Source organism: Callithrix jacchus, chromosome 4, assembly GCF_049354715.1.
Source record: "Callithrix jacchus isolate 240 chromosome 4, calJac240_pri, whole genome shotgun sequence".
In the NCBI taxonomy this organism is placed as follows: Eukaryota; Metazoa; Chordata; class Mammalia; order Primates; family Cebidae; genus Callithrix; species Callithrix jacchus.
The window spans coordinates 125674190-125695106 of NC_133505.1; the positions used below are offsets into that span (position 1 = coordinate 125674190).

General features: G+C 39.8%; 1 protein-coding gene and 1 non-coding gene across 2 annotated transcripts in view; one reads left to right on the plus strand and one right to left on the minus strand.

The window, feature by feature from the left end:
• The window catches only part of MAN1A1 (mannosidase alpha class 1A member 1), a 183108-nt gene that overhangs the window by 155090 nt on the left and 7101 nt on the right, over window positions 1–20917 (minus strand). The gene's annotated exons all lie outside the window — the stretch shown is intronic.
• Window positions 5697–5798, plus strand: LOC118153299 (U6 spliceosomal RNA). The gene has a single exon (XR_004742554.2). It is a non-coding gene; the product is annotated as a U6 spliceosomal RNA (small nuclear RNA).

Sequence of the window (20917 nt, forward strand, 5' to 3'; positions counted from 1 at the left end):
GTCCCATATTTCTTGGAGACTTTGTTCATTCTTTTTTACCCTTTTTTCTCTAATCTTGCCTTCTCATTTTATTTGATTGAGTTCATCTTTGACTTCTGATATCCTTTCTTCTGCTTGGTCAATTCGGCTGTTGAAATTTGTGTATGCTTCACGAAGTTCTCGTGTTATGTTTTTCAGCTCCATCAATTCACTTATATTCCTCTCTAAGTTGTTTATTCTCATTAGCATTTCATCAAATCTTTCTTCAACGTTCTTAGTTTCTTTGCATTTGGTTAGAACATGTTCTTTTAGCTCACAGAAGTTTCTTATTACCCACCTTCTGAAGCCTGATTCTGTCTATTCATCACACTCATTCTCCATCCAGCCTTGTTCCCTTGCTGGTGAGGAGTTGTGATCCCTTGTAGGAGGAGAGGTGTTCTGATTTTGGGTGTTTTCATCCTTTTTGCACTGGTTTCTTCCCATCTTTGTGGATTTATCCACCTGTCGTCTTTGTAGTTGTTGACTCTCATATTGGGTCTCTGAGTGGACATCCAGTTTGTTGATGATGAAGTTATTTCTTTCTGTTTCTTAATTTTCCTTCTACCAGTCAATCCCCTCTGCTGTAAGACTGCTGAGGTCCACTCCAGGCTCTGCTTACCTGGGGATCACCTGCAGTGGCTGCAGAACAATAAGAGTTGCTGCCAGTTTCTTCTTCTGCTATCTTGGTCCCTGAAGGATATCCGCCTGATGTCAGTCTGAGCTCTCCTTTATGAGGTGACTCTTCGGATATACCGGGGTCAGGGAGCTGCTTGAGGAGACAGTCTGTCTTTTATAGGAGCTCAAGTGCTGAGCTGTGAGCTCTGTTGTTCATTCAAAGCTGCTGGGCTGGTATGTTTAAGTCTGCTGCAGCAGAACTCATTAATCCCCCCTTTTTTCCCCCAGGTGCTCTGTCCCAGGGAGTTAGGGCTTTATTTATGAGTTTCTGTTTTGCTGCTGCATTTTTTCAGGGCTGCCCTGCCCAGCAAGGAGGCAGCCTATTCACTGTCTGCTGCAGAGGCTTTGCTGAGCTGGTGTGGGCTCCGCTCAGCTGCCGTGTGAACTTCCCTGCAGTCCTGTTTATGTGGATATAGTTAGAACTGCCTCAGCAGTGGCGGCCAACCTCTGTAATGGCGGACTGTCCCTGTAATGGTAGGCTGCTTGGGCAATGGCAGGCTGCCTCAGCAATGGTGAACTACTTCCGTAGTGGTGGAGTGCCTCAATAATGGTTCATGCCCCTCCCCCACAGAGCTAGACCATCCTGGGATCAGCTGTGCTTGCTGTGAAACTCTCAATCCAAAGCATTTCAGATTGATGTTTTTTTGTGGGGGTGGGACCAGCTGAGCCTGATCATCTGGCTCCCTGTCTCAGAGCCTTTTTTTTTTTTAAATTGAACGGTTGACTGTCTCCTTGGTGTTCCAGTCACCTGTTGAAAAGGCACCAGGATCTGTGTGATTTCCCATGTGGTGACCTACTGCGCCGGCTGAAACAGCTGTGCTGAGATTCTGGGTGCTTTTTTGCCTGGGAATCTCGTGGCCTGGCTCCCTGTTTCAGTACCTTTTTCTATCAGTTGAATGGGTGACTCTGTCTTTTTGCAGCTCCAATCACCAGCTAAAATGGTGCCTGGACTCGTGTATTTTGTATGGAGAACTGTTGTGCTGGGGCGCTGCTGAAAACAGCTGTGCCGGCCAAAACAGCTGCACTGGTGACCCATGGGGCTTCTCCACCTGGGAATCTCCTGGTCTGTGGGCAATAAAAATCCGTCTGGAAATGTGGCGTCCACTCACCCTCTGAGCTTTCACTGGGAATTGCAATCCTGAGCTGTTTGTAATTGGCCATCTTGGATCCGTCTCTGTCAGTGTTCTTCTTAATCTTAATGATGAACAATCGCAGGTTATTTTTGTTTGTGTCTTGCGACTCTAAGTTTCTCCAAGTAGGTGAAGACAGTGGAAGGTATAGGATCGTGCCCAGGTTCTTTCCTACCCAATCCAGGAAGTCAGTCTAATTAGCTTCTGCACCCTATGCTAATGCAGGTGTTCATGATTAACTGATCTATCATCAAAAGGACAAATTCTGTAGCCAGGAGAATGAATAGCATCTCAGAGAGTCCTACAGAGTATTGTATAGACAAATCAAACAGCTACAATTGATAGGAGAGGTAGTGGAGAAATAAGTAGTTGAAGGATACCCTAAATTCTAAATTATTCAACATGCCTATGGGATGAGAAGGAGTGAAGAGGGCAAACACGTAAGCTTTATATAATATTCAGAAATAAAAATGACAGTGGCAAAAAAAATTTTGGGCCTTGCAAAATTTACCGCTACTACAATATAGGTAAATTCTACATGAGCAACTATAATGCACAGTTATCTTAATGCTCACTGTATTTCAACATACATAGTAAGAGTCGTTTCCAAATCCAAGTACAGCTTCTACTTAGATTTTCTTCCACCTCTGCTTGAGACAGCAAGAACACCTCTCCTCTTCCTCCTCCTCCGCCTATTCAACATGAAGACAATAAGGAATCAAGACCTTTATGATGACTCACTTCCATCTGACGAACAGTAAATCTCTTTTCTCATAATTTTCTTAATAACATTTTCTTTTCTATAGCTTACTTTGTAGTAACAATACAGTATACCATACATATAACATACAAAATATTCGTTAACTGACTGTTTATGTTTAGTCAGTAAGACTTCTGGTCAGCAGTAGGCTAAGAGTAGTTAAGTCTGGGGGGAATTGAAAGTTATATGCATGGTTTCATCTGCATGAAGGGTTGGGGCCCCAATCCCTGCATTGTTCAAGGGTCAACTTTAATTTCTTTCCTTATAATCTCCAGAAGAACCTTACTGGGAAATTAGAAAATGAGAAATCCCATTCAATGATTCACAGGACCTGAGTATTTCTGAGTATTTCTTATCTTTAATTATATATTCTAGAAGTTGAGCACATTCTTTTCCTATGATAGCTATTTTTTTTAAATCACCAGAAAATTTTTCTACTTTTCACTTTATTGTAGAACTTGGAGCCCTATGGCTCTGTCATGAATATCCTCATTGATAAAAGTCACTCATGATACATGAGTATTTTATTTTCAAATGAAGTTGTTACTAAAAACATAAAAGACCACTAGTTTAAAACAGGGGTTTTTAATCTTGACACTACCAGCATTCAGGCTGGATAAGTCTGTGTTTGGGGGTTGGGGCGGGCAGCCCTGTGCATTATTGGACGCTGAGCAGTATCCCTGGCCTGGAAACACTAGATGTCTGTATCTTACCCTCCAGATGTGACAACCCTTATTTCCAAACACTGGCAAATGTACTCTGGGGAACAAAATAGCCTTAGTTGAGACAATGGTTAAAGCATATTGTTTGATTAGAATAATACTCCTAGGATTCACAGAGCACTATGTACTAGTTATAGTTACAGGCACTTTACATATATCAACACATTTAATTTAATCCTCAATAATAACTCCACAAAGTTGGGTCTATTTTTACCTTCATTTAACAGATGACAAAACTGAGGTACAGTGAGGTTAAGTCACTTGCCCAAGATCACTGGACACATAAATGTCAGAGACAGAAATCAAATTCAGGGAGTCTGGCTCCAGAGTTTTTGCTCCTTTTACACTATACCTGCTAAGATACAGGGAGAATAAACACAGATTAGAATTATTTTTCGTTCAAGATTTTCAGTAGTCTGTCCGAACATGGTGGCTCACACCTGTAACCCCAGCACTTTGGGAGGCCAAGGTGAACAGATCTCGAGGTCTTGAACTCGAGGTCAGAAGTTCAAGAACAGCCTGGCCAACATGGTGAAGCCCCATCTCTACTAAAAATATAAAAATCAGCCAGATGTGGTGGCATGCACCTATAATCCCAGCTACATGGAAGGCTGAGGCAGGAGAATCGCTTGAACCCAGGAGGCGAGTTACAGTAAGCCAAGATTGCGCCACTGCATTCCAGCCTTGGTGACAGAGCAAGACTCCTTCTCAAAAACAACAACAACAAGAACAAAATGTTTTTCAGTAGTCTTACAACATTGGGCACTTTAAATACCCCTATTGAACCTGGAATATTTATTTTAAAAATAGGAACAATAATGGAATTGAAATAAAGGTAGTTTATCAAAGGCCTCAACGAAAGTCCTAAGAAAGAATAGAATACACTTTTTATTTATCAATAATCCTTACATGTAGATACAGCATGTTTGCTTGCCTTATCTGTTTATTTGCATAAACTAAGAGTTGCTATACAAAGGAACTACTGTATAACTATCAACCTAGCTTATTTTGATTTAGGTTACTCTTACCAGTAACCCGAGGCACAAAATATTTCTTGGGAAACAGTTTATGTTTGTTGAACATAAATCATAGCAACAGGCCTGTTGTTAGGTCCAGGTTCAAGTTCTAGCCCATGCTGAGCTCTGAGGGGAGTGGGTGGATGAATGGCAAATAGCTGAAAGAACACTCAGGGGATCGTAGGAAGGTGAAATACAGCTTTATTCAGCAGCTTTCTCATCAGCAGCTCTCTTACACTGTCTGCTCTATCTCAGCTGCTTGAGCCAGCTGCTCCCACACTTACCTGTGTGGCCAGCTCTACCTGCCTTCAGGATGAGCAGTTTAACTCTTTCTCTCTGGGCATGAGTGGGCCGAGCTGTGTCCTGGCTGCCCACTGTTTCTCTGGGCATGAGCACCGGTACAGCATCAGCAGGGCAGTTATATCTTTTACAGACAATAGTGGCCCAAACCAAGTATGAATTTACACAAACAGGTTATATAACAAGTGGAGTATGTGCCTGTCTCTAAATTCACTGAGTCATGCAGACTCAGATGTCTGCCTCAGCATACTCTTGACCAAAGTGCATCCACTTAACTTACACCTGTATTCATCTGTTTTCATACTGCTATAAACAACTGCTGGAGATGGGGCAATTTATAAAGCAAAGAGATCTCATTGACTCACAGTTCAGCATGGCTGGGGAGGCCTCAGAAAACCTACAATCATGGCAGAAGGTAAAGGGAAAGCAAGGCACCTTCTTCACAAGGCAGCATGAAGAAGTGCCGAGTGAGAGGGGAAGAGTCCCTTGTAAAACCATCAGATCTTGTAAGAACCCACTATCATGAGAACAGCATGGGGAAATCTGCCGCCATGATTCAATTACCTCCACCTGTTCTCTCTCTCTACACATGGGGATTGTGGGAATTACGAGGATTACAATTCTAACCGAGATTTGGGTGAGGACACAGAGGCTAACCATATCAAGACCACATGATTTACCACTCACAGCTGACTAGCTTTATGTATGCAAGTGACTATGCTTACCCTCACATACTGTACTCATACATAGTACCAAAAGTGGTAAGCAGAGTGAACAACCACCCTACCCCAAATATGGCCATGCAGTAATCTCCAGACATGTGCATATATTATTTTACATGGCAAAGGGAGTTGGCAGGTAAGATGAAAGTTACTTAAGAACAATTAAGTTGACCTTAAAATAAAGATCAACCTGGATTACCCAGGTGGGGCAAATTTAATAAGCGAGCCCTTAAATGCAAAGAACATTCTTCAGCTTGGGGCAGAAGACATGCAGCAGAAGAGAAAATCAGAGATTCAGCTGAACAGAACTCCATGTGAAGTTGCTGGTTTGAAAAAGGAGGGACTGTTCAGTTCTTGCTTTGGCAACACGTATGAACACTGAAAAAACACGGAGAAGATTAGCATGGCCCCTCTGCAAGGTTCACATGCAAATTCATGAAACATTCCAAATATATATATAGTGAGAGACAGGGTCTCGCTCTGTCACACAAGGTGGAGTGCAGTGGCTCGATCTTGGCTCATTGCAACCTCTGTCTCCTGGGTTTAGGCCATTCTCCTGCCTTATCTTCCCAAGAAGCTGTGATTTCAGGTACACACCACCATGTCTGGCCAATTTTTGTATTTTTAATAGAGATGGGGTTTTGCCATGTTGGCCAGGCTACATTCCATATTTTTAAGAGAGTAGTACAACATGGTGACTATAGTTAAGAACACTGTATTGAAAACTGCTAGGAAAGTACATTTTAAGGGCTCCCCATACAATAAATAATAAGTAGGTGAGGTAACATACGGTGATTAGCTGAAGTTAGCATTCCACAATGGATACATATTTCAAAATGTGTACATCATAAATTTATACACGTTTTACTTGTCTGAATGAATGAAAAGAAAATGGAGGGAACAATATGAGGAAGAATGCAGCTGGTCTTCAGAAACAGAGAGTCTCCTGGCTGACAGCGAGGAAATGGAGACCTTAGTCCTACAGTTGACAAGGAACTGCATTTTGCCAACAACCTGAATGAACTTGTAAAACAGATCCTCCCCTGGAGCCAGATAAGAACCTGGGCCAGCCGGCAGCTCATTTTTGGCCTTATGACATTCAGTGCAGAGAAACCAAACAGGCCCACTCTAGCTGTGACCTACAGAACTGTAAGATATTAATTTGTATTAAGTCACTCTGTTTGTGATAATTTGTCATAACAATGAAAGAAAACTAACACACCACACACAACATGCCCAAGGAAGAACAGTAATTCACCCACTGCCAGACCATGAATTACCAAATGGCAGACAGGGATTTAGAAACCTGGTCTTCAAACCCCAAAACTAGTTCCTTAAGTACCAATATGTGCATAGGCTTCCTGACATGCAAATAGCTTTGCATCCATTCACTCACTGGTTCCTAACATCCAGGAAAGGTAGGCATTATCACCACTCTAACAGACAAGAGATAAAACTCAAATGCATTGTGTACCTTCATGGTGTTGAACTGTTAGTAAGCGGCAAAGCCACATGCTCCTTCATCTCAGTGCCTTTGTGTGTGCTGCATTTTACAATAAGAATGTAGTAAGTAGGTTAAAACAAAGTGAGTTATAAAAACAGAGAAAAATAATTTTCTGCTGTTCAGGGGATAAGAACAGGCAAGAATTTATGGAATGAATAAGATTTAAATTAGGTCTTGATAGGTAGGATTTCGAAAGATAAGACCCGATTATTTTGTAAATTTGGAATCAAATTCCTGATTTGATGTATGCATGTGTGTGTTTTAACTGGTCACCATTAAAGTGTTCAGACTTCATCTCATAATGAAGCAGCAATATGTGAGGCTGTTAAATGGTTACTATGTCAGGGAAAGTAAGTTTGGTTCATGAACTGATATTTTGCAGGCATGTTTATATCACAGTTAAAACATAAATGCTGGAACAACATAAAATGCTGGGGAACTATCATTTCAGTAAGGTAAAACCTTCCACAATTAATATAGAGCGGAGCCCTGCACAACTTGTCTCTGACAAGTAGGCCTAAAACAGAGAAATTTCCAATAAGATAAATACAACAAAGCAGATGTCTGGATGCAGCAGAGATGCCAGAAAACCTCTGTGCAACCAGGCAATCCTCTTCTTTCTGTCATTTAGGAGGCTCTGTACCATGCCTACATTTGTACTAAAAATCAATACTCCACCCCCTGGCCATAGATGATTAGACGCTTAACTAAAGCTGAGTCAGATTCTCCATTCTGGGAATTTGGAATTGAGCCTCTGAGATGCTTATTAGAAACTCTATTAGTGCTTAAACTTATTGGCCATGTAAACTTGAGGTCTGATTCATAAGACAGCCTGTGTGCAGAGGAAAGAATAAAGCAGGTATGACTGAAGACAAAAGTAGCCCAGAATAAGAAATGAGGAATAGCGGTCTTGCTTCCTGGTACCTTCACATTTGTAGTTCCAGGCTCGGTGAGGTCTTCACCTAGATCCATGAGAGATCCCTCTTTATCTTACAATAAATATCCCCCCACCCACCCACCAACCCCAAATTGAGTGAATTTACATTCTTACTAAAAAATGATCTCTCCTATCAGATTCTCAAAAAAAGCACTTTGGGACATGTGTCTTCTCTCTGCTCCAAATACCGATAAAAATCCAAGGATAGGTCAATCTACTTGTCTGTCTCGTCCAAATATGGCAGAGTGGCTGAATCCTGCTAAGGAAAAATCCAACTACTGAGCAGAGGGGGCCAGCTGCCGGCTCTGACTGTGTGCTCAGCAGTGCCCAGTAAGTACTGTGTTTCTCTACTCAGCCTTCTCATTACCCCTTGTCATCCGACAGCTACTACCCCACCTCTCTGGCTTCATTCACAGTGACCTTCTTGAAAGAGTTGCCTGTGCTTTTCCTTAGCTCCACTGCAATACAGCTGCCACCCTGAATACTGTACTGTATTGGCCCCAGTAAGGGTCACCTGCTGGCTGCTACTTACCAAATCCACAGAAAAATTCTCAATTCCTATTTTGACCCTTGGCAGCATTTGACACTGCTGAGACTCACTCCTTCAAATACTGAATATGTAAAAATGCTCCAGGGTGCCATGCTCTGCCAGTTTTCTTCCTGCATCTCTCTGATTGCACCTTCTCTGTCATTGCTTACTCTGCACATCCTATAATTGTCGATGTTCCCCAGGCTTCTAGGCCCTTGACTCTTCTTACAGGACACATTATTCCTAAAGGATCTTATTTATTTCCATAGTTTGATGGTCTCAAGATTAGCATCTCTAGCCTAGACCTCTCTTTGCAGTGCTTGTTGTATACATCCAACTGCTCACAAGAGACCTCCACTTGGACACCTTTCTCCTCTAATGCCACATATACTAAACCACACCCATTATCCCTTCTCCTCTCCTCTCTTTCTCCTGAGATTCCAACCATTAGACAACCCACGTCCCCATCAGGAACCCAAGCACCTCATTATCTTCATCTCCTCTCTCACTCTCCATTTGTAAATGCCCACAAAGTTCTATAAATTCTGTTTTTAAGTATCTCAAGGATCTATTCAGTTTCTCTATCTTCCCTGCCCCTTTCTGCACTTAGGCCATCATCACCTCTCATCTGAATTACTGCAGAGCCTTCTAATGCATGTCCTGGACTCCAGTATTACCCAAAAATACAGATTTGATATTATTTCTGCAACTTAAAACCCTCCCGTGGTTCCTGATGATCTCAAGATAAAGTCTAAACACTTGGCCAGACCCCTTCTCTGCTTCATTTCTGTGGCCCACTTCCTAGCACCCTCTTCTCAGCACTACTACTCCGGCTCAGTCCTCTGGCTGCCCTGGGGATCTTCATACTTCCATCCCTATTCTGTGGCCCTCTTCATCTTGCCTGCAACTGGCTAATTCCCACTCAGCCTCAGGTCTAATACTTTACTTCATTTAGAAAGTGTTCCTGAACCCCCAGTCTGCCACAGTTATGTTCTACTCCAGGCTCCCATAGTACCTCTAGGTCCTTCCCAGGGTACTTGCCACAGGGCCTCCTTACTCTTTACCCCTTTGGGCTCCATGTGGGCAGTGGTGATATTGGTCTCGCTTACTGTCAACTCCCCAGTGCCTTGCACAGGGTGGTACTTCTAAATATTTGTAGAAGGAGTATTGCTGGAAATGATTCTTAATCTGATTTATTAAGGAATATAATATTAAAATTTTTAAAAAACTATTTGAGTTTGAATGATTACTGTATTGCCCCATTTGCAGAAAGAGTTTATTGTCTGGATCTCTTAGGACTAATTAAACAGAGCCTTTACTATAACTTCTATACAAAACTTGAGTGTTAAGTCAGTAACAGTATGTTATTTTGACTCATAGAATTCTTTTTGGTGATATATCTCACTGTGAATTTAAAATTCAAACTGCTTTTTTGTTAATGTGGTCATACTTTATAGAATCCCCTGATTGAAGATTAAATGATTGTAACATTATGTATCCTAAACTTCAGGAGTCATAGTTGCCCCATGATGAGGAAGAGAAAGGAAGCAAATTTAGATTTGTTTCTTCTAGTGACCATTGTCTTTCTCTTGATTTAAACAACTTCCCGAACTCCCAGTAACTTTTATTAATGCTTAAGGCATTTAGATAATTATATACACACATATAACCACATACATATTATGCAGGTACATATTAAGGGGATATAAACATACATGAACAAATACTAGTAAACACGGTACTTAACATTGAGCACAATATTACTCTTGAGAGACTTTTCCAAAGAAACTGAGCATTGGTGCTGCTTTCAGACTGAAGGCATGCTGTCTGCCACAAGCTGGGGTAGAAATTGTGCCAGCCCTCACCCCACTTCCCTTTACTTCCTTCTCAGGCAGAGAATTGACTGCAAGGGGGGTCTTGATTCTTTATTCAAGATGGGTAAGATCTGAGCCTGCCAAGGCCCCGGAGAATGTGGTGAGCCCAGTGGGAGTGAGCACACAGGAAGAGGGTTGGGGCAGGGACCAGATAGACCTGGGTTCCAACCTCACAGGAGCTGCTCGGCCCTGGGCAATTTGCTTGCCCCTTCCTGGCCTCAACTTCCTAAGTATAAAATGAGGAGACTAATGTCAAACACCAGCATTTTGAAAAAAGCCAAATACTTGTTCTGAAAATTTAATGAGAATATGTACATAACGTGGTGAGCAAACTACCTAATAGTAAGTGAACATTCGACAAATGGTATCCTGTAGTTACTGGCATACTTTTCACCAGTCTAGAATTACAACTGCAGATAAAGGAGACAAAGTCTATGCCAAGATGAGATTTTAAAAATCTCATTATTGATTGCCTTAATTATACATAATAACACTAATTGATGATGTAAAATCAATTAAGGAGCCTTTCTCAGAAGAAGAAGAATAACAAACACATTCTATTAGGAAAAAAGGGAACATATTACAGAATATAACTGAGAAGCTGCACTTTTTATTAAAAGTATAGTTTTAACTGTTGCCTATATTTTAAACCTAGAGAAAAGAAAATTAGCAGACGTTGTTATTGTTGCTGTTGTTATTCATAAACCAAATATACTTGCAAATTAATAGCTGAGTTTTAAGAGCCAACTGAGGAATATAATTTTTATTTTAAATGTTAAGGCAATATTCTGTTTAAAAGAGAAATATCTAACTTGGGATCTTGGTATATACCAGTGGAAGACTCTGGGCTGCATTACACACAACAGACACTCTTACGGCTACTAATGTGTTGTGCGCCCCCTGGGTTTGAGAAGAGAGGGCATTCCAGAGTGAAGCAAAGAAGCAGGCATCTTGCCCTGAGGTGAAGGAAGAACCTTCCCTCCCTGCCAGTTTGGTTTATTACCTTCAAATCAGCCCCAGAAAATGCTGTCTGCAAAAATCCCCCAGTGTTTTGGAAAACACTAGCTACACTATGGTGATGCATGAGATTTCAAATCAGTCAGAGGCATTATTTCCTGAGATAGCTTTTGAGCAATTCTATTGAGAGCCAAAGGTCAACAAATATGCTAACTAATCATAAAACTAGACAGCTTCTAGTTTTATGATTAGTTAGCATATTAGTTAGCTTCCTCCCTCAGGAATTCTAAAAGGTAGGAGGGAGTGACCACAGGTCAGAAAAAAGTGATCCTTCTGTACATCAGTGGTAATGCCTGGAATTCACCTCTTAAGGTTCCAGTAAGCGAGAGGGCAACTCATTCCCTGCCAACAATCAGAGTATTAAGGTGACTAGTCATCTGATGTGTGTGACATATATAATACCACTCCTGCTGTCTGCCTTTGCAGCATGACTACTTCCTCTCCAGCAGAACACACTCAAGGATAGAAGATGATTAAGAGCATGGGTGAAAGTACAACAGAAAAAGACAGGTAATACTAAATTAAGCTAATTATTAAGCTGGAATCAACACCTGATTACCTGCAGCATACCTGGCTATAAAATCCTCAACCTCTATTACCATATAAGTCAAAAGTGGAGAATTTCTGTCAAAACTTATATTTATCAAGAATACATAAATTCAGACTAGTTTTCTAATAAAGAATCCACCACTGGTTAACTAAGACCAATACCTGGTATTATACTTTGTTGAACTTCTGCCTAGTCCTCAAAGAAGTCCCTTCTAAATGTCTAAATTTTAGTGCCTTTACCTTATAAAAACCTAGGGTGTAATTCTTCAGATCACAGGTGGGTGGAGAACTACAACCACAGAAGCAAATACACTGACTTTCCAGACACTCAGGTATATCCAGATAGGACTGCAGTTAAAGCATTAAGCAAGAGGCAGACGGACAGTATCACCAGCCCTCACTTTCCCAAAGACAGCTGTTTTTAAACTTCTTATGTCAGCTCATCCTACATGCTATATCTTGGAATATAACTCTTTTTTCAATGTATAAAATTACAATGGTTTTAAAAATCAATTTTAGAAACATTTGACAAGGTAGGGGAAGTAAACAGAAATAACCTTTTATTTTAATGTTCCTATTTTCTTTACCATCAATGGCAAGCAGATTTAAAATGCTGAGACAGAAAAATATAGACCTAGGGGTTTTTAAAAAGCTTGGGAAAAGATTCCCAAATATCTTCATGCCCAGCAAAGAATATCTTTCCCTCTCTCTATTAGTTGGTTTTATTAAACAATTCCTGCCTTGAATTCTAACATAAAATACTTTAAAAGTTAAAATTAATAGCCTACACTAAAAGCTTTCTATTATTTTAGGTTGAATCACAAGAACTTAAGTGTACCTCGTATGATAGGACTAAAACAGTCAAAATGTTCTTCAGAAAATCTTTATGAGTAGAACGATCCAATAAAAGGAAGTAAACTTTTAAAACATTACTTGGTGTTCTGTTTCCAAATCTAATCCTCCAGGCGTAAACTACAAAGTTAATAAGCAGCAGATTAAAACCACCCAAGAACAAATTATTAATTCAGTTTTCCATTTCACTCTTCAATTCTTGTCTTAAATGCACTAGGAATCTCTGCTGCCAATGTAGTTAAAGCTGCAGCAGCTCTAATAATCAACGGATATTATCACAAAGGGTGGATACATCCTAAAATGAAAGCACCATATGCCTAATTATCGAGCTAAATTTACACACGTAGCTATCTCTGAATGAAACATTTTCAGCTTTTCAGCTCACAAAAATTATTTCTTTCTATGCCCTGAAGGTATTTCTCCAGATTTCTTTTTCCCCTGGCTTTGTTTCTTCCCCACATATCCGAGTGTTGTGTGACACCAGGTCTGGAAGTCAGAGGTAACTGGACACAGATGAATGAATGAGGAAACCTCCATTCAACACCCTCTCTATGGTTTTCCTGAGGATGAGCATCCCTTCTGCGTAATAACAATTCTAACAAGGCAAAATAATGCTTCCTTTCCTGCCACAGGAAGTGAGAATTTTGGCAACAACAACTAAAAAGGAAGGCAACAATAGAAAATACAAGCTATTGGTCAATACAGCAATACTGCAGCCAAGATATACTTTTCTTTCCTGGAAATGACTTTCTGAATCCAATTTACTACCAACCTCTTTTCTTAGCAAAAGTCCAGGCTTATTACTCCTACCAATTACTAGCTGCTAATAAGTACATACTATGTATTGAATAATGAATGCTACATGCAAGGAAGGCATTGTGCTGAGAGATTCATATACATTTTCTACTTTAATTCTTACAACAACTCTGAAAAAGAGGAATTATCAGCTCCATTTCAAAGGTGTGGAAAGGGAGGCCAGAAGTGTTTCTACTCTGCCATACTACCTCACAGACTAACTAGGTTGTAAAAAACTTTGTTGATACACTTAAGTGATTTCTCATCTGGGTTACATTTAAGATGAACTGTCTTTTACTATCAAATTCTGGGCCAGAGACCTATGAGATAAAAAAGGTGTCCTGACTTTCAAGATGTCCGAAAGCTACTTGAAAGATAACATATATGCCCATGAAATCAGTGACACACAGGCCAAAGACAGAAATAATGAATAATACAGGAATTTGGAGTAGTGAGAGATCAGTAAAGGTTGAGAGGGTAGAGGGCTTCATGAGGACATGGATTTTGAGCAAGTGAGAAGACCCTTCTTTTGAGAACCATAAAGTAAACAAGGTGAAGTCCTCAATTATGTGTGTTCTGGAGATAGTAACTATGTAAGTTTTATGGAAATACAGATTCCTTCCTGGTAAACTCAAGAAGTAAACTGAGGCAGATTTATGGAAGACTACGGATGCCAAGCTAAAAAGTTGTGACTATTGTGACTTCATTCTAGAAAAATGTTTTTCTAGCTGACATCACTGGACCAGAAGCATCAGTATCACCTAGCAAGATGTTTAAAATGCAAATTCTGGGGCGCACCCAGGCCTACTGAATCAGAAAAATCCAGTTTTTTTTTTTTTTTTTTGAGACGGTCTCGCTCTGTCACCCAGGCTGGAGTGCAATGGCATAATCTCGGTTCACTGCAACCTGGGTTCAAGCAATTCTCCTGCCTCAGTCTCCCAAGTAGCTGGGATTATAGGTGCCCGTCCACCACCATGCCCATCTATTTTTATATCTTTAGTAGAGATGGGGTTTTGCCATGTTGGCCAGGCTGGTCTTGAACTCCTGGTCTTAAGTGATTCATTTGCCTCGGCCTCCCAAAGTGCTGGGATTACAGGCATTAGCCACTGTGACTGGCCCCAGCAATCCATTTTAGCATGCCCTCCAGGTGATTCTGATGCATGTTAAAGTCTGAATCATTTCTTTACAGGAAATGGAGGACCACTAAAACCCGAGTTGGGCAATATGAGAGAAGTGATGTTTTAGGAAGATTAATAGTCATCTGCAGAATAAACTGGAAATGGGACCACTGACAAATGCATAAAATTCATTGAGCCTCTACCATGTAATTATTTATATGAGACAGCACTTTTCAAGAGAAACAATATGAAATTGGGAAATTGAAAACCAAGCTTCTTTCTCTTTCTCAAAATATCACCCCACCTTAAGGAGGAACATGCTTATGTAATTCTGATTTCTCTAATGGAAAATAACACCTAATCTATGACTTTTCATTTTAGTGTGGTACTATAAGCATTACTTATTGAGATACCTTTATATCTGAAACATTTTTGCCAAAATGAAAACCAAACCAAACCAACTCTAATTAAGTATATCATGTATAAAACTGAAATTAATAAAAAAATGGCAGCCCTTATTAAATAGTGTCCAGTACTCTAGGTAATAAGGAAAAGAAATGAAGACTCTAGCTACTTTAAAAATCACATACCTAAAAAAGAAATAGAAACACTTTTCGATAAAACAACAGAATCTTTATATTCAAGTGTTGACCTTTAAAGGAATCTCACAATCATTTACATTTATTCCAGCAGTGTTATATTTGGTCAAAAGATTTTTTTTTTGCAGCACTTTCACCAGTTTACAGATCATATAAGAAAATGAATGCAGGCCGGGAGCAGTGGCTCACGCCTGTAATCCCAGCACTTTGGGAGGCCAAGGTGGGTGGATCATGAGGTCAAGAGATCGAGACCATCCTGGTCAACATGGTGAAAACCCATCTCTACTAAAAATACAAATAATTAGCCGGGCATGGTGGCGCATGCCTGTAATCCCAGCTACAGGAGACTGAGGCAGGAGAATTACCTGAACCCAGGAGGCAGAGGTTGCGGTGAGCTGAGATCGCGCCATTGCACTCCAGCCTGGGTAACAAGAGCAAAACTCCGTCTCAAAAAAAAAAAAAAAAAAAAAAGAAAATGAATGCAGTTTTCATTTTATAAATCATTCTGGAAAACAACTTGAAAACTGGAAAAGGCATTTCCTACATTCATTATTTTCTTTATTCACTAGGTCTGATTCTAAATGACTTCTGACTTTTGTTAAAAAAAAAAAAATCAAAAAGACAAAGGCTTGTAGCCCATGAGTATATGCATTAGAAAGGACTTCAAAGATGAGCAGACACCACTTCTGGAGTACCAGATTACTTAGCAGGGAATCAAAATTAACCTGAGTAACTCCTGCAGGCATGTTTGTTTCAAAGAGCATATTCATTCAACAAATATGTACTGGGCCCTATTATGGGCAGGACCCAGAGCTAACTGATCTGTTGGCACATGGATGAATACTGGAAGCTCTTTCTCCTGCCCTCAGTATGATAGTTTTGGAAGGGACGGATGACTGCAAAGAGCCAATGCCATAGAAATTCTGTATTCTCAGGAGTTAGAGAAAACAGAAGTATTTCCAACCCTACACTGTGGCTTTATCTTATTACTGATGGAATAATTAATAAATCATTATTTTTATTCACCCTAACTGCTAAAGCAGCTTTCAACAGTAGTTAATAAATCATCTTCATTTTCTATGCTCCTCAACCACCCCCCTTTAAAGCTATTGAGTTCTTCATTACACATTCTGTGTTAAGTAACCACAGGAGGATTAAATAATGAAGACTAACCAAAGTGCTTAATATGAGTGAATGTATACAATGTGGTAGATACATGCCAATTATAAAATACATTTTTTACTACATAAAGTTCATTTTATACTTCCTAATAAGAATGCCTCATAAAATCGCTGACTTGGGCTAATAACTCCTTAAATCACAATATGGACTTCTCAGGTATCTCTAATTATTAGCTGAAAACCTGTAGTTGGCTAGATAAAACATTCAGCACTGCTAGCTGACTAAAAAAATAACATCTCCAAAAATAGCATTGTAAATATTCTAAAATTACTATCATGTCTAACCACAATTTATTAAAATAATATAGTACATTTATGTCAATCGTTATTCATCATGTTAACACAGTTTTATAGCCAAATTTAAATAGTTCTGGCATTTGGCAGACTTCTATGAACTAACCAAGGTCAGAATATAAATACATTTTAAAATATTCATCTCTTCACTATCTTAAAAAACATGACCAAAAACATTTGATTTGAAAGATTAGGGTGAAAAAAAAAGGGCCCAAACTTCACACACACACACAAAATCATGCTTTCTTTAAAAATAAAGTATCTTTGACAAAATGCATATTTATCCTATTTAAAACAATGAAGGCCTTGCACATACAAAAGACTAGCCTGCCTCTTCACACATAAGAACAAACATTTCGATGAAATCTCATGATTTCCTTTTGGTTATTTTTTTCTTCTTTAAGAATTCAGCTTTGTAAGACTTGCCATTTTCTGGCATCATTAAAATCACTTCTGAAATTCTATTTGGACTACTTTTGATCTTCAACTATTAGGAGAGCATCCTGATTAATTCTAAAAGGAGAAAGATCCTTCTGCAGATCTCCAGAGAGGTCAATACCTTCCTCAAATATCTGAGGCAAAATCTCAACTATTACTTAAAAATGAAGATGCACTGGTAAAGCTGGCTCGGTCTTAGCTGAGAGGGCTGTGGGCTGTCCCAAGTGCTTGGTAAGAGCTCCTATCAATAAAGAATATTTTACCCCAAGTGTGCACTCAAGGGAGAAATTTTTTTTTGTTGTAACTTTGCTTTATAAAGTCCTAACTCTTGCCTTCAGGACTTTTCGTCCCACAGGAATCCATGTTCATTCACCCAGCTTGCCAGCTCTATCTCCTCCGATGGATCTCAATCCTCAGGCCTCCAAGCTCTGCCATCTTCCCAATCTCCCTCCTTTTAAAATTTCCTTGTTCTATCTATACAACTCACAGGAAGAAATGCAAATCACAAAAACAGGAGAAAGTGTGGATCAAAGAAAAGCAAATTGAAAATATCATATACTGAAATATCATATCATATTTCATCACGTATGAAATTCACAAAGAATCAACAGACTCCATTCATTATATGACACATAAGAAAATAAATGGTTTCTGGAAAAGTCATCCCTCCAAATGTACTATCTGTTGGCCAATTTATTTCTTCTCTTAAGAATTTAAGAGAAAATCCTACTTACCAGGGTGTGGGCAATAAAAAATGAGATAGAAATTTACTGGGCAAAGGTGTCTGTCTCAGCATTTTTAATAAAGACAAAAAAGTAGAAATAATCTAAATGTTCAGGTCCAAAGGAATGGTTAAATAAAGTACGATGTTTCAACATAATATATTATGCTAACATAAAATGATACCTGCAAAGAAAATGATTTTTAAAAAGCATATATAGTGTGGTTATAACTGTGGGGGAAATGAACTTACATACTGGGGTTGGGGAGGGGCAATATTGACATTACTTAGTGACTGAGTGATAAAACTATAAAGGATTTTTTTTTTTTACTCTAGTGTGTGCTTTCAAATTTTTCTTTCCCAAGCAGACATGAGTTTATAAAATAACACAATGGAAGATACTTGCTTCAACAGACCTAACCTTTGCTAAGACAAATATCAAAGTATAATATTAAAAACTCTGCCAAACAACTTTATTCATCTACCTTTAAAGCAAGCCTTTAAGAATCAATAAATGGCCAGGCATGGTGGCTCACTTATGGAATCCCAGCACTTTGTGAGGCCGTGGTGGGTGGATCACTTGAGACCAGCCTGGCCAATATGGTAAAACCTTGTCTCTACTAAAAATACAAAAATTAGCCAGGCATGGTGGCAGGTGTCTGTAATCCTCGCTACTCAGGAGGCTGAGGCAGGAGAATTGCTTGAACTCAGGAGGCAGAGGTTGCAGTGAGACAAGATCACACCATTGCACTCCAGCCTGGTCAACAGAGCAAGACTCCATCTCAAACAAACAAACAAAACAGTAAAAAGGAAGCACTGGTAAAATGAGATTTCAAGACTGGGTACATACCCCTGAGTTTCCCTAATCATTGCACAGGTCTGTCCTCTTGTCGTATGCCGATAGAGAAACATACAGTGAGGAAACACACTCCCCTTTTAGTACGTAGTCCCAGTATGTACTACTGTGAAAGAGGAACTAGGGACAGACCATCATTACCTAAATAGCAGCTCGGGAAGCTGGACACACCACCCCCAGTGTAGGCTAGGATCTGGTCTCCTGTCCTGTTTCTGAGATCTTCCTGTCACTTAGAAGAATTGAGTGCTCTGAGGTGTCCTTAAGAAGACCATTTAATGAGAAAGGATTTCACAGAAATGGAGACACTAGCAATAGCTCGTGGTCTATGGATGGCTTGAGTTCATGTCTCTGCCATTGTCATTCACAGGCCTTTGGAAACCAATTATTGCCACACCCTTTCTCATAAACTCCTAGCATAGACAAACAGGGATCAGCAACAAAGGTTGTTTCAGAGGGTGGCAACGCTGTTATTAAACCACCCTTTCAGAACTTGGTGTCCGTCATCAGGTTTGTATCCCCTCATCTCCATGCCCTCTCTCATACTAAGTCGCTCATACTAAACACTCCCACACAAGACAGGACAATCTAATTAGCGACCCACATAAAAACATGAAAATGCAAATGAAAAGTTAATATAATGTGTTCTGTGTGTCACTTGAATGAAAGATGTAGAGCAAGAGTGATGAGAAAGCAGCAGAGCAAATCAGGGACTCGGCTTGTGAGAAACTTAAGAGCCAGGCTGAGAAATGCGAGAGCAGAAGGAGTCATTCTAGTCACAAAAGTCAAGTAAACACAAAGGATATGTGTGCTTTTCAGTTTTATTATCTCTGTTTTGGATTATCTGCAGGACTGCTCAGCTCTAAAGTACCTAAGGAACTGCCAGAGTATTCATGACAGAAATGAGGGCTGTGACTTTTAAATGCTCTTAAGCCTTAATCTCATTTGGTTTTCTTTCAAGTACCTAATGATCACAGAAGTCTTTATCAGACCTCAGTGGGGGTGGGGCAGTGCTGCCACTTCTCTGGGGCAAAGGAATTAGCTGGTATTGCTTTCTTAGGCAATCCCCTACCCAGCAAAGGTGTCCCACCTCCTTCTAGGACGGTCTCAGTGGGGCTCCTGGCAGTAGGCCCACCTTTCAGGGCTAAGGAGGAGGGAGGGCCTGGTCAGCCAGTCACCAAGGCACAAGTTCTCAATAGAGTCAAGATTATCCCAGGCAGAGTGCGGCCTGGTTCTCAGTATTTCTCAACACCTGAGAAGCAGTTCTCAGCTACTGTGTGTATACTGGGGGCATCTCAGGAAGTCACAGCTCACTGGCCTTATTTGTCATGTGTAAAATGAGTAGTGGGCCTGAAATCCTAATAAATCTAAATTCAACATGAAGCTCTCAAAGAGGCCAAACTCTTAACTGATTTATGTTAACTTTGACTATCAGGTGATGGACTGAGCTCTGATTATAGAATTTATCATAATTATATAATTTTTGCCAAGCCTAAAATAGTAATTCTCACTTCTTAAAAACATTCCTCCAAGACAAAACAGATTGAAGTTCACTTTACTCGATCTCTCTGTTTAGGAGAATAACTTCAGTACTTAAGATAGGTAACAGCCAGGCATGGTGGCTCACACCTGTAATCCCAACGCTTTGGGAGGCCGAGATGGGAGGATTGCTTCAGCTCAGCAGTTTGAAACCAGCCCGGGAAATAGAGTGAAATCCCATCAGTATTGTGTAAATAAAAAAATTCTTTATTAGAAAAAAGAGAAATTAAGATAACTTGACTGTGACCACTCTGAGAAGATGGTATCTGCAGGAATAGGCATATTTGACTGTGAGAAAGCGACTAATTCTTTAACACATATTCTGAAGAAGCTGGAGAAGTATACGCAGTAAGTATATAATTTTAAAGATACTTAAGGTTTTTTTCGAATTTGGTATAAATCTAAGAAAATCAGAGTTGACTGTAGCACAAAATTATAGCTATGTGGGAAGGTCTTTTTGATGAACTGGAAATGTATCCCTTTAAGCACTAAAACTTAATTTTAACTGTTTTGGATACCCTTTTGAAACTTCATTACCCACTTTCCTGAATTATTAAACAATATATAGATCAATGCAATCCTGGCTTGATGGCTTTAGGTGGTGACCAGTAACAGCAATAATCACAAGAAGCGTTATTTATTGTGTGCCCACTTCGTACCTGATACCATTCTAAGCGCTTTACGATCACATTTAAGCCTCAGGGTCCAACACAGTGGGTACTACTATTAACCTCATTTTACAAATGAGGAAACTAAAGTTCTGAGAGATTAATT